This window comes from Callorhinus ursinus, unplaced genomic scaffold (assembly GCF_003265705.2).
Source record: "Callorhinus ursinus isolate GAN/ISIS: 27379988/994484 unplaced genomic scaffold, GSC_fseal_2.0 scaffold1, whole genome shotgun sequence".
Lineage (NCBI taxonomy): Eukaryota > Metazoa > Chordata > Mammalia > Carnivora > Otariidae > Callorhinus > Callorhinus ursinus.
In genome coordinates, this window is record NW_027397063.1 from 84,393,807 (window position 1) to 84,409,417 (window position 15,611).

Here is a 15,611-nt window from a genome sequence, read left to right on the forward strand (position 1 = left end):
ACCACCACTCTGCTCTCTGCTTCTCTGAGTTCAGCTGTGTTAGATTGCACAGAGAAGTGAGAATATACAATGTTTGTCCTTCTCTGTCGAATTTACTTCACTTACATCCATGTTGTCCCATATTGTAGGATTTCCTCCTTTCTCATGGCCACTAGAAAGGAGGAAATCTATATTTATCACATTTTCTTTATCCATTCATCTCTTGACAGACACTTAGATTGCCTCCGTATCTTGACTACTGTGAATGATGCTGCTTGCATAAGAGTGCAGAGATCTCTTCCATATCCTATTTTTATTTCCTATTTCATTTCAATACCCAGAAGTGGGATTGCTGGCTCATATGGCATTTCTATTTTTAATTGTTTGAGGAATCTCCATACTGTTTTCCGTAGTGGCTGTTACCAGGTCACAACCCCACCAACAGCTCACAAAGATTCCCTTTCTCCACATCCTCACCAACATTCGTCTTTTTGATAATAGTCATTCTAACAGGTGTGAGGTGATATCTCATTGTGGTTTTGAATTACATTTCCCTGATGATTAGTAGTGATGTTTTCATATACCTGTTCTTTTCATGTATCTTTTGGCCATTCGTATGTCTTCTTTAGGAAAATGTCTGTTATGTTCCTCTTCTCATTTTTTAATTGAATTGTTTGGTTTTCTTGCTATTGAGTTGTATGTGTTCCTTAAGTATTTTGGATAGTGACCCCTTACCAGATAGATAGCTTGCAAATATTTTCTCCCATTCCATAGTTTGCCTTTTCATTTTGTTGTTTCTTTTGCTGTACAGAAAATTTGGGGGTTTGATGTAGTCCCATTTGTTGATTTTTGCTCTTGTTGCTTGGGTTTCTGATGTCATATCCAAAAAATCATTGCCAAGACCATTGTCAAGGAGCTTTTATCCCATTTTTTTTCTAGGAGTTTTATGGTCTCGAGTCTAATCTTTAAGTCTTTAATCCATTTCAAGTTAATTTTTATGAATGGTACAAGATAGGGGTTTGATTTCATTCTTTTGCATGTGATTATCCAGCTGACTCAACACCATTTACTGAAGAGATCATCCTTTCTTTTTTTGAGTATTCTTGGCTCTCTTGTCAAATGTTAGTTGACCGTTTATGCAACGGTTTATTTCTGGGCTCTCAACTCTGTTCTGTTGGTATATGTGCCTGTTTTTATGCCAGTGCCGTACTGTTTTGATAACTGGCTTTGTGATATAGTTTGAGATCAGGAAATATAATGCCTCCAGCTTTATTCTTCTTTGTCAGGATTGCTTTGGCTATTCATGTTTTTTTTTTGTAATTTCACACGAATTTTAGATTTTTAAAAAAATTTCTGTGAAAAATGCCATTGGAATTTTGATAGGAATTGCATTATATCTATAGATGGCTTTGGGTAGTATGGACATTTTAACAATATTAATTCTTCTGACCCATGAACATGGGATTTACTTGTGTTTTCCTCAGTTTCTTTCATCAAAATCTTCTTGTTTTCAGGGTACAGATCTTTCATCTCCTTGGTTAAATTTATTCCTTAGAATTTTTATTGTTTCTGATGCTATTGTAAATGGGATTATTCTCTTTTTCAGGTATTTTGTTGATAGTGTATAGAAATACAATTGATTTCTAATGTTGATTTTGTATCCTAGCAAGTTTACTGAATTTGTTGATTAATTCTAACAGTTTTTTGGTGGAGCCTTTAGGATTTTTTTCAATATATTAGATCATATCATCTGTAAACCGAGATAATTTTACTTCTTCCAATCCAATTTGGATGCTTTTTCTTCCTTTTTTCTTGCAGAATTGCTCTGTACCATGTTGAATGGGAGTGATGAAAATGTGCACTCTTGTCTTGTTCCTGATCTTAGAGGAAAAGCTTTCAACTTTCCATCACAAAGTATGATGTGGGCTATGGGCTTGTCATATATGGCTTTCATTATGTTGAGGTATATTCCTTCTATACCCAATTTGTTGAGAGTTTTTATCATGAAAGGATGTTGTATTTTGTCAAATGCTTTTCCTGTATCTATTGAGATGATCATATGATTTTTATTAGGCATTTTTTAAATGCAATATATCATATTTATTGATCTGGGTATGTTGAACCATCCTTGCATCCCAGGGATAAGTCCCACCCACTTAATCATGGTGTATGATACTTTTAATGGACGGTTGAATTTGTTTTGCTAAGTATTTTGTTGAGAATTTTTGTATCTATATTTATAAGGGATGTTGGCCTATTGTTTTTGGGTTTTGTTTGCTTGTTTTTTTTGTTTTTTGTTTTTTTTTTGTAGAGTCCTTATGTGGCTGGTTTCGTAAAAATGAGTTTGGGAATGTTCACTCCTATTTAACTTTTTGAAAGAATTTGAGAGGGATTGGCATTAATTCTTTTAAAATATTTTTTTGAAAGATTTTATTTATTTATTTGACAGAGAGACACATAGCAAGGGAGGGAACACAAGCAGGGGGAGTAGGAGAGGGAGAAGCAGGCTTCCTGTGGAGCAGGGAGCCCGATGCAGGGCTTGATCCCAGGACCCTGGGATCATGACATAAGCCGAAGACAGACGCTTAACGACTGAGCCACCCAGGTGCCCCAATTCTTTTAAAATATTTGATAGAATTCACCAGTAAAACCATCTGGTCCTGGGCTTTTCTTTATTGGGAGGTTTTGTATTATGACTCAATCCCCTTACTCATTATTAATCTGTTCAAATTTTCTATTTCTTCATGATTCAGTCTTGGTATGTTTCTAGGAATTTATCTACTTCTTCCCCAATTTGTAACACTCCCCTCATTTTAAATAATAAACTTACAAAATTTTTAGAATAGTTTTAGGTTTACCAAAATATTGCAAAGACAGTACAAAATTCCTATATATCCCAGACCCAGTTTTCCCTATTGTGACATCTTACATTACTCTGGTACATTTGTTGCAACTAAGGAACCAATATTGGCACATTACTATTAACTAAACTATATGCTTTATTCGAATTTTACTAGTGCCTTTCTCATATCATATTAGGTGCATTCTATCAACATGACATCACTGATGATGTTAACTTTGATTACTTGGCCAAGGTAGTGTTTGCAGTTTGCTAGACTTTTCCACTGTAGAGTTACTTTCACCCCTCTTTCCATACACTATTCTTTGGAAACAGTCGATAAGCACAGTCCACACTCACCTTCCCTAAAAGGGTTTTTAGCTACATACTGAAACATTTAGAGATGAAATAACATGATATTAAATATTTGTTTTAAAATATTTTAGCAGGGGTGCCTGGGTGGCTCAGTTGGTTAAGCATCTGACTCTTGATTTTGGCTCAGGTCATGATCTCAGGGTCCTGGGATCAAGCCCCACATTGGGCTCCCTGCTCAGTGGGGAGTCTGTTTCTTCCTCTCCCTCTGCCCCTCACCCCACTTGTACTTTCTCTTGCTCACTCTCTCAAATAAAATTTTTTTAAAAAATAAAAAAAAAATTTTAGCAAAGAAAAAAAACCATAGAGAGGGGAGATAGATAAAATTAACTATAGTAATATGCATATGACTATAGAAGCAGGCAATGTGTATACTAGAAGACAAAGAATTTTAAGCAAATTTTTGGTGTCTCCTTCACTGAAAGATCACCTACAACATGTAAAATGTCTAGAATATCTATCTAACCAGCTTTAGGATCCTATTTTTTTTTCTTCATAAACTGAACTCTGTCCCTGAATTCCTCTCCCCCCTCTTAGCTCTTCGAACCCCTGTGCATTTAACCTAATACATTTCATTATATTTATTAAATTGGATTTTGTCTCTTGTTAGTATGACTAAATATTTATGTTATCTCCCCAACTCCAAACCGTATGCTAAAATCCTAACCCCCCAAGGTGATGGTATTTGGAGGTTGGGTCTTCTGGAAGGTGATTAGTTCATGAGGGTGGGACTCTCATAATTAAGATTTGTGCCCTCATAAGAGACCCCAGAGAGCTAGTTTGCCCCTTCTGCCTTTTGAGGACACAGTAAAAAGATAGCCGTCTCTGAGGAAGCAGGCTCTCACCAGATGCCGAATCAGTCAATACCTTGATCTTGGGCTTCCCAGCCTCTAAGACTGTGAGAAATAAATTTCTGTTATTCCTAAGCCATCCAATGTATGATAATTTGTTATAGCAGCCCAAACAGACCAAGATACTTGCAGAGCATAATTTACTCCCATTATTCCTTTGGTTTAACCAAGTAAGGTCCTTGCCCATCAAAGATGCTCAATAAATATTTGGGAATGGGGAAAAAAAAATCACCTGGGAAGGTATTTGTTTCAAAGTGAAAATTCCTGAGCCCTGCTCCCCCATGATTCTGGGAATCCACATGTTAATTAAGCTCTGTCTCCTTGTTTGATATAAGTGCTTCATGGACCATGCTTTTAGAAACACTACCTAAATTATAAAGGCACCATCTTGATGATCCCTGTATTTAATACATGTTTCTGATGAATGGGTACACTAATGAGTGAAAGAATTTATACTCTCTGTGAATGGATGAGAAAAGTGGATCCACAACTAATTTTTATTATCAGCTTTTGACACAGTCATAGCCATAGGTTGCTTGCTTTATTCTCAAAATCGACTAGTCAGGCGAAATCATAACAAGTATAAAAATGATGACACAGGGCTTAAGAGACTTGCCTCAAGTTTTCTGGCTTCAAGGTGGCTAGTTCTGTCCACCTTTACCAGCTTTTTCACTACACTGATTTATTGGTTAATTTTATAACCACCACTTTATCGGCATTATGTGAGGCACGAGAGAAATAGAGCTGGATAAGAAAATTCCTAGTGCTCAATAGCTCCATGGTAGAAAAGAAAACCAATGACTCCACTATAGTGTTTTAAATGTTCTAAGAGAGAGAATCCATTTTCCAGGGTAGACTTTACAAGTCATCCATGTAATTGCATGAACGGAGGGTGTTAAATCTCTAGAAACGTTTGGCTTCTATCTTCTGTGGTCAAGTGATCAAAACAACTATCCATTCCTCATTTTGTTGCCTGGGTTCTGTGGCTTAAAGATTCCACTCAGACAAGTTTCTTGGCTCCATTTTTGGCTCTTCCTCCCACGCCAGAGCCAGTACCAGGCATGGCAAACCTACACATTTAGCTTGAAGCTCTCCAGCAACGCACACTTGAAGGGGAATACGATCAGTTACATACTTTACAGTTTCCTTAAGATAAAAAGCATAACACAAGTGGATAGTACTTTAGATGTCTGGGGAGCAATATGGTATAGTAGAAGGAACGGAGAATCAGGAATCTGAGGGGAAACCGTAACAATAAAAGCGCAAAAAAAGTGCTTTTTTTTCTTTTTCTTTTTCCTCCTTTTTTTTTTTTTTCTTTTTTGCACCAAGCCTTCAGGCCCTGGAGCCCTTTCCTGTGTTAACTCTGTGACACTGAGCAAGTCATAGTCTCTGGACCTTGGTTTCCTTATCTGTAAAATGAGAGGGTTGGACCCGGCTTATCTCTAATGTTCCTTCCAGCTTGAAAGGTCTGATAAGAGCTTTATCTACACTATGACTTCACGTAAAGATCCAGCTGGGCTACTCCTCCCCTCCCCCAGCTCTGGGCTAACCTATGGGGTCATGCCATTCAAATATATGGACATGAAAGGAAAAACTGAAAAGTATTTTATGTATGTTGGGGCACGAGGAGCTTAGAATCTAAGACTTAAAAAGATACAGTCCTGTAGAAAAGTTATATAGAAAAAGTGGAAACTAATTGAGGGGCGCCTGGCTGGCTTACTTGGGGGAATATGCCACTCTTGATCTTGCGGTTGTAAGTTCGAGCCCCCTGTTGGGTATAGAGTTTACTTAAAATAAATAAATAAAATTAAAAAGAAGGAAAAGAAAAAGTGGAAATTAGTTTGGACAGCTAGCAGGGAGCAAAGCAGCACAGACTTTTGACATGGTCTGGATAGGCCTAGTGGTCAGAATAGACAACCTTTCATCATTTCTATTATAGTACGTTTGGTCATTGACCAGAAATGTAAGGAATGCTCACTGTTGCAAGACACTAGGTTAGGTTCTAAAAATACTGAGGGAAAAAGTAAGCTGAAAATTCCATTATTTGGCTAGAATATAGTTAAAATTAAACTGCTTCAGGATTTAAAAAGATCAAGAAATTTCTTTAAAAAAATGATAAACAAACTTTTATTTTTTTTCTTTTCCCAGTTTCTGTTAAATTCCAGTTAGTGAACATACAGTGTAATAACAAACTTTTATAATAAATATTGAGGGACTATACTGCATATTAAAATTTCTATACATCTTTGCCGTTAGGAATTTCCCAAAGAATGAAAACAGAAAATATTGTTTTGAAAGGGATGCCAAATTTTTAGTAAAAATAGTTTTCTGTGTTTGGGGAAAGTGTAATAATGATATTTTAGATAAAGTATTGTATTTGTCTTTGGACTTAAACGGTGCTAGATAATTATGAAAATTGTTCTGGTACCCATTTAATACAAAAGAGATGTAGTCACTTGGCCTTATTATTTCAAGGGTAAGTAAGGTTAAAAAAAATCTATCTCTTTATCTGAAACAAAAAAATGAGAACTATAAAACAACTGTATTATTTTTCTTTTTCTATTTTGGGATTTGATCTCAGGCTGATCAACTCCAGGGACCATGGTCTTTCCTTTAGATCATACTCCACAGAATGCAGCAAATTAAATTCCAGCCTCCTAAATACTTTGAGGTCCAGCTTGGAAAGGGAAGGAAGAAAGGGTAAGAGCAAAACCAATTACAAAAGAATGACAAATGCTATCAATGGACAGAAATGGAGTCTGTGTGGCTGAAACCAGCGGTAATGTTAGTGAAGGCTACGAGAAAGCTAGAAGGATTGGGTTTGTAATTGGACAATGGGAAATTGGAATTTTATTTTCTAAGGCAGAGCTGTTTAGGATGATGATAAATTTCTGGTTGGGTCCCTGGAAGTAAGTGTAGTGTTATGAGAGACAAGTTTTCTTGAAGAAACTCCAAGAATTGTGAATCACTTATTTAAATAAATCTGTGGCATGAATATTGAAACCTCCTAATGATGTGGTCTGAGAATGTGGTATCTATGATTGCTGCCTTTTGGAAAGTATCAAACTTTACCTTGAGGCCTTGTCAAATTTTATTAATTTCCTATGGCAGATTTGGAAAGCATGTGTATTCTTAGTTTACTGTGCTTGTTTTGCTTTGCTTTCACCTATTCTAAGAGCTTCTGTCTTTTAATAAGGAAACTTAAATATTTATACTTAGTCTGATATGTTTGTGCTTATGCCTGCTACATTACTCTTTGGTTGCAAACAACAACAGAAACCAACTCTGGTTAACATGAACAAAAGACAAAAATATTGATTACGGAAAACTAATAGTAAGGCTGGAAGCAAGCAGTAGGTCTTAGTTTCCAAAAATACTTGCAACAACTTCCATCCCACATGTTCTTCTTTAATGTGACTTGGACACTCCTCACATCAAAAGATGGGAAATATGTGTCTTCCTCTTGAATCTAGGTAGATTTGTGACAATGGCAGAATTAAAGTCACATGACTTTTGAGGCTAGGTCATAAAAGGTGATACAACTTTTATCTGGTTTTCATGGAATGCTTGTTCTTGAAATTCAGCCACCATGTCAAGAAGACCCAACACCCCATGGAGAGACTGATCTGGAGAGGAACTAAAGTTTCCAGCCATCAGCTTTGGCTGAACACTCAGCAAGGTAGCCAGCACCGAATTTACTAGGTCAGTGAGTGAGTCGTTTTGGAAGTGGGTCCTCCAGCCCTAGCTGATGGTTTGTGGAGCACATGAGTCTTCCCTACCAAACCCTGGCCAGATTACAGATTTGTGAGCTAAAGAGATTAATTGTTGTTTTATTCATTAAGTTTTGAGGTGGTTTGTTACACAGCAATAGATAACTAGCACAGAGAACCAAGCTTAAAAATGGGCAGGAAGCAAGGCAACTTCTGAGAAATAGGAAGGAGAAGTGGACTCTGGTAAATACCTATGGGTAGGGTACCACAAATGGAATAAATGACCGCTAATCATTTTCATTCTTCTTATGGTCTAGGTTTCAGTGCAGGGAGCTGCCTCAGTTCTGATTTCAGATACTCACTCAACCTTTGGCTACCAATGGGCAGAAAACCTGGGAACTAGCCTCAGTAATATATAACCACAGGGAGACAATCATTCAAAAGGAAATATGGATACAGTAAGTCTTACTAGTTTTTTATCGCTGTTGTGACAAATTACCACAAACTTAGTGGCTTTAAGCAACACAAATTTATTATCTTACAGTCTACTGGTCAGAAATCCAAAATGGGTCACACAGAGCTAAAATTAAGGTGCCAGCAAGGCTGCATCCCTTTCTGGAGGCTCTAGGGGAGAATCTGTTTTTTTTTTTTTGCCTTTACAGCGTCTACAGGTGTCTGCATTCCTTGGCTTATGGGCCCTTCCTTCATTTTCAAAGGCAGTAATGTTGCATTTCTCTGTGCCTTTCTTCCATGGCACATCTTCCTCTGACTCCTTTTTTGCCTCCTTTCACTTTTAGGCACCCTTGTTATTACACTGGGCTCACCTTGATATTTAGGATAATCTTCTCATCTTAAATTCCTTAACTTAATCACATCTGCAAAGTTCCTCTTGCCATCTAAGATAACATATTTTTAGGTTCTGGGGACTGGAATATAGACATCTTTGGGGGGCTATCAGTCTACCTATCATAGTATACAAAAGCAGAATGGATAGTGAGTAGGCCTGCCACTCTAAAAACACATCCTTTACACTATTCAATCTCAATGGTTTATATTTTCTTTCTTCTTCATTTTATTAAATTTGTCAAGCTGTCCTTGTTCTATTTTTGTTCCCACTCAACTAGTTTGTAACTTAAATATCTGATTTACTGGCTTTTTTTTTTTAAGATCTTATTTATTTATTTAAGAGAGAGAAAAAGAGTGAGCATGAGCTGGAGGGGGAGGAGCAGAGGAAGAGGGAGAGGCAGACTCCCCACTGAATAGAGAGCCAGATGCGGGACTTGATCCCAGGACCCTGGGATCATGACCTGAGCTGAAGGCAGATGCTTAACTGACTGAGCCACCCAGGTGCCTCTTAAACATCCAGTTTATATTTGCCTGTGTGGTGACCCTTATATCAATCATGCATAATTGACTTACATTTTTCTGTATGTAAATACATCTCCAAATAAGATAAAAATCTTCTCATGCTTTTCTCTCTCTCCCTTCCTTTTACCTTCATGATAAGATGATTTTAGTTATAGGTTATCATTATTTCATTTTTACTTTATAAATCAGCAATGATAAAGACAATGAAAAGTTTTAATTTTTATTTTCTGTAACAAGAAGTGTTTGGTTACAAATAACAGAATACCCAACTAAAGGTGGCTTAAACAAATTGAGAAAGACTTATTATGTCCCATTAATAGAAGGTCAGTCATCTTGTTCCTGGATTAGTTAACTTAGTGACTGATTTAATGATGTCATGAAGGATCTAATACCTTTCATCTTTTGCTTTCGTTCCCAAGCTCATCCTGACCTGGCAGGAAGATGGCTGCTATAGCTCTAGCAATTATTTCCGTACACACCCATATCTGAAGACAATGTATTTGTTACCTATTACTGTGTAACAAATCAAGTGGCTTAAAAGAACAGTAAAATATATGATCTCTCACGGTTTCTGTGGGTCAGGGATTTGGCAGCAGCTTGACTGAACTGTCGTAGCTCACGGTCTCTCACGAAATTGCAGTCAGAGCCAGCTGGAATCACAGTCATCTGAAGGTTCGACTGGGCTGGAACATCCATCTCAAGGCAGCTCACTCACAAGGCTGGCAGGCTGCATGAAACGTCCACAGGATGTGATGATTGGCTCCCCTTACGGCAGTGGTTTTCAACTGGGAATGATCTTGCCTGCCAGGGGACATCTAGCAATGTCTGGAGATATTTTGGGTTGTCATAACTGGGAAGGTGTTATTGGCAGCTAGTGGGTAGAGACCAGGAATGCTGTTAAACATCCTACACTGTACAGGGTAGCCCCCTACAACAAGAGTTATCAGACCCAAAGTGTCAATAGTGTTGAGGTTGAGAACCCTGGCATTCGAGTTGGGAAGCAAGAGAACAAGGTAAAAGCTGAAATGCCTCTTATTACCCAGGTTTGGCAGTCCTCTATTCTATGTTAGAGGGCCCTACACAAGGGTGTAAATACCAGGAGGTAAGGCTTGTTGGAAGCCATCTTGGAGAATGATTACCACAGGCAGAAAGCTGTTCCTGGCCCTCTTCTCTTCTCTTTGGTCCCTTTTCTTTTTTCAGTTTTCAAAGAGGAAAACCGTTTTTATAACCCCCTACCAGACTTCTCTTCACTTCCCTTAAGTCAGTGTTGCAAGATATGTCTGTGCCTAAAGCAATCATTAGGACAAAGAATAGAAAATTATATGATGATTTTAGACCAGTTAATGTTGTCTCCCTCTGGTACTAGGAAGAGCTCATATTCTTTAAATACATGGAGGATAAATTCTCAAAATCAGAGTTTTGCTAGTAAGGAAGAAAGAGAATGACTTTGTATGAGTCATACACAGGGTTCGCTATCTTTGCTTCCCATTGTCTTTTCAATGTCACACGTTTTCTTCTTGGATTCACTTTTCTCTTTGGCAGAATACATTTTCCAATAATAATTTACGAAATAACCAACCATTTGAATCCCTAGGTCTCTGAAAATATGTGATTATTTTGTACTTTCTTAAATGCTAATTTAGTTGGGTAGAGAATTCTACATTAGAATACTTTGTCTCATTATCCCATTATGCCATATGTTAGATTGATTTGTCCCAGCATCCATTGTTGCTGATGAAAAATAGGTGAACTGGTTAGAATTTCCTTATCCTTAATGCTCTGAAATTCCATCATGATGTGTTCAAGGTGGTATTTTTTACTTATGCACTAAATGGGAGCTTTTAGCCTGAAGATAAATTTTCTTTTCTTTTTCCCTTTTTTAAAAGATTTTATTTATTTATTTGAGAGAGAGAAAGAGAGAGAGAAAGAGAGAGGGAGAACACAAAGGGAGAATGAGAGGGAGAAGCAGACTCCCCACTGAGCAGAGAGCCTGATGTGGGACTCAAAACCAGGACCCTGAGATCATGACCTGAGCTGAAGGCAGATGCTTAACCATCTGAGCCACCTAGGCGTCCTGAAGATACATTTTTCTATTATTTCTTTGAGTATTCCTTTCTATCCATTCTCTAGATGGATATCAGATGAATGTTGGAACTTTGATTTATTCTCCATATTACTTAAATTTTTGCTCATTGCTTTATCTATCCTTTCTTCTGCAATTTGGGATAAAACTGGGCCCAATCTTCTAGCTTACTAATTCACCTTTCAGTTCAGCTTGAGTCAGTATAGCATGGTGATTAAAAGCCTGAGTTCAAATCCTGGTTCAGTCATTTATTACTGTGTTGCCTTGAGTAAGTTAATTAAACTTTCAAGTCTTCAGTTTACTCATATGTAAAATGAGTATGCTAATATTATTGCCTACTTTAGAAGATAATAAAGATTAAATATGTTAATGCATGAATGCTTGGAGGAGTATCTGTGGCATAGTATTACTTAATTATTGTTCAATCTATACATTTATTTTATTTGTAGATTATTTATTTGAGAGAGAGAGAGAGAGAGAGAGAGAGAGAGAGAGCACGAATGGGGGAGGGGCAGAAGGAGAGGGAGAAGCAGGCTTCCCTGCTGAGCAGGGAGCCCATCATGGGACTCAATCCCAGGACCCTGGGATTATGACCTGAACCAAAGGCAGATGCTCAACCGATTGAGCCACCCAGGCGCCCCTATACATTCATTTAAAAAATTTCAATAAATATATTAATTATTCATCTAACCAGTTTGTTTTCATAATAACTTGGTTATTTTATGAATGTAAGAGCCTGTATTATTTTTTTGAGGATAATATATATGTATATATGTTATAAAATCTCTTTTTGCCCTATGAACAATAACTTTGGGTATTCAGTCTGTTTGTTGATTGTAGTTGGTTCCTTTTTTTCATAGTAATAGCTTTTTAGGAACAATTGGTGGATTGTTTGAAAATCTCATTTGCCTATCTATGGTGTTGGCTCTAAAAGATTTTATTTATTTATTTATTGGAGAGAGAGAGAGAGAGAGAGAGAGAGAGAGAGAGAATGAGCGGGGGAGGGGCAGAAGGAGAGGGAGAGAGAATCCCCAAGTAGACTCCCCACTCAGTGGGGAGCACGACTCAAGGCTGGATCCCATGACCCTGAGATCATGACCTGAGTGAAAATCAAGAGTGGGTGCTTAACCTCCTGAGCCATCCAGGAACCCCTGTGGTGCCAATTCTAATTCTGAGTGCTTGCTTTGCTGACTGTGGTGTGAAGGGGGGCAGCACAGAATGTCCTGCATGGCAGGGGATATAGGTAGTTTACCTTCTGTGTGTGTCTGTGCACATGCGTGTGCATGTGTATGTGGTCTCCTTTCTCCTGGCAACTGGTCAGCAGCCCTTGGGATAATACCCTTTCTCCTTGACCCAAGCACCCATACTTACAGAGAGAGCATCTGTCAGGGTTGGGGGTGGACATGTCCACCCGCTGATTTTCATTATCCTGCTTGATTTTGGTTCTATCATTTGTCACCATCTAACGTAATCTTAGTTATGGATCATTTATTTACAGTTTGATTATTTGCCTCTGTGAAAGCAAATCTCCAGGACCTACTATTGTGCCTCACACAGAGTAAATGATTTATGTATTTATGGAATGAATGGATTAATGCCATTCTTTAGTTGCTTACCGTGATGAAAGTGTCTGCCCCTTGTAGCCGTTGCCTCTGAGCTGGAAGCCTCCCCAGCTCTCACCCTGGTCCCACACTGTACAGTTTTGGTTTACACATCTACTGGCAATCAAATCCTACCTGCTTTATCTAATCCAGGAAGTCCTCTGAATTGCTGGACCACTGATGCTCCCCTTTTTGTCTTCCAGAATGCTAATGAATTTTTTAAAATACATTTCCTGTTATATCTAGGGATTTGTGGGGCTAGAAGGTATACAGAGTGTGCTTTTAGAAGCTTTACAAGCTGTGTTACTGATTTCCACAGTGTTTATTTTAGTTGGAGGATGGATGTGACATGAAATAACATTGACTCTAATAGAGGGAACTGAACCCCCTTTGGGATTCTCTCCTTTTTATAAATATTTTTAAAATAGAAAAATATTTCAAATATACAGAAAGATACAGAGAACAATACAATAAATACTAACTAGGAACCATACATCCAGATTTCAGAATTCCAAACATTTAGCAATATTTGCTTAAGATTTTTTTTTTTTTAAATTAGATACCATTGTTGGAGCCTCCTTTGTACCTTCTCATCAGATCCCTCGTGCACCCTCCTCACTATCCTGAAGCTGATCTGTGTCCTTCCTGCCTGTGTCCATGCTTCTTATACATGATGTTTCATAAACATAGACATGTTTATAGACATAAACAGCATATTGTACTGTTTTACAGGATTTCAAATTGTACATAAATGATATAAATTCTTTGAATCCTTCAGATGACACCAAGAGAAAAATCTCACTTTGGTCAAATTTTGAATGCCTTTTCTGGCATTTGCTAAGTTCTCTTTTAACAAAGGAATAGCAGGCCTCAGGCTAGATGCCTGGAGCAGGCAGCCATAGCTAAAATTAAATAATATTGCTTTATTTCCCATTATATTTATTTTGATGGTTTCCTTCTATTTTTTAGCAAGTGTTGCTACCTTTCCATTTATAGTAGTGATTTATTGATTTATTGACTTGAGAGAGGGGGCACATCCGTGCCAGTGGGCGGGGAGGGGGTGAAGGGACAGAGGAGAGGGAGAGACTGGGAGAGAGAATCTTAAGCAGGCTCCACACCCAGTGCTGAGCCCCATGTGGGGCTCATCTCATTACTCTGAGATCATGACCTGAGCCAAAACCAAGAGTCAGATACCCAACCAACTGAGACGCCCAGGCACCCTTGTTTCCTTTTAAATTAAGTAAGAAAAAAAGAAAAGTGTTGATTTAAAGAAAAATATTAAGTAGATAATAGGATGGGGGTACACAGACATGACAAAAAATGAGAGGAGTTTCTATTGAAATGGCTGAAATTTGATACACACTTGACCTCAAGGATAATGTTCGAGTTCCTTAATGAGACATGAGAAGCTGACCTTTACTTCTCTTAGCCCAGTCACCACTATTAGCTCACCTTGGGCACGAACAGCTTGGAGTTTGCTCCTTCCCTTCCTAGCTGAAGGTGCCTCGGTTACTGTAATCTCTCCTTATATGGTATTTCCTGATCCATCACCGCCCCCCTAACCCCCTGCCTCCGCTTGATTCTGCTCATCCAGTCAGCCTCTACGAAGCCCTCCCCCACTAGTACCCATCATTGTATTGAACATATAGTCTTCAAATTCTAAATCCAAGGGTAGAATTTAGTGCCAGTATCACAGCATCATCATGGCCTGAACAGCTTATTAAGGTGGGAAGAAAAGATGTTTCAGATAAAATCTGGGGTATAAAACGAAGATTGTCCATGAAAAAAATGTTTATCTCATTTTTCATGTTTGGAGTTTTAAAAATAGTTACGTTCATAGATCTAAATACCTGATCTTAATGATTTCTTTCAACGCTGAGACAATACATTACCTGGTCATGTAGATTAAGGGTAAAAAAGGGACAGAGAAGGAAAAAATAAGGACCATGATGGGAAGTACCATGATGGGAAATGACAGTTTTTTTTTTTAAATGTCATTTCTACATTACTTGGTGGTTTACTGCACCTTACTTATCTTAAGCTGGATGACTTCATTAGAAAATGAGAGATCAAATCGAGCGTTCTGAATATAACACATTTAAACGTTTGACGTTTTAAGGGCAAAATCTCCTAAACAACTGTGTGGCCATTGAGATGTTGGAACAATTTTCCAGTTTCATGTTCCCCAGTGCATATAAATAAGTACAATAGTATTAACAACAGCAACAAAAACACAGCGCATAGCGAATGCTGTTTAAAAAGTCTTCCAGTTTGTCTGCAGTCATGATGAACTAACTGCATTGACTTCCGTTCATTCATTCAGAAGTCTTATTTTGAAACTGACATTTCACACCACAGGATTCAAAAGTCCCCACTGCACTTGGCCAGATGTAAATTCTCATATTAACAGAGGTGCAGATAATGCTTTCAAAACTACTGCTGTATTTGGGGAAAAGTTCAATTTTAGCGTTTCTTCCTATGTATTTCGCGTGGCCAAAGCCAGAGGGGAAGGGCTGTACGGGGGGGCTGGGGGAAGTGACTTCATATTTTTGATTACGGAATGTCATGTTTACCACTGTAAACGTTCAGCCTTTAAATGAGAAAGCGGGTGGAGTGAGATCGCTCTCACGCCGTGCATTTTGTATGTTACATCTTACCCACCAGCCAAACTTTCTCCATCAGTCTGAGTAGGTCAGCGGCGGAAATGCTGCCTGAAAGGGAAACGCAGGGTTGGGAGGCGGCGTGTGCTCCTTACCCGGTGTTGCCTTTGGAGTTACCTGAAGCATTCAAGCTCTTGCACCCAGAGAA

The 15,611-nt window shown here is 38.2% G+C and overlaps 1 pseudogene; it reads right to left on the reverse strand.

The window, feature by feature from the left end:
• LOC112829405 (small nuclear ribonucleoprotein G pseudogene) overlaps positions 1–15,611 on the reverse strand; it is a 108,904-nt pseudogene that overhangs the window by 61,145 nt on the left and 32,148 nt on the right.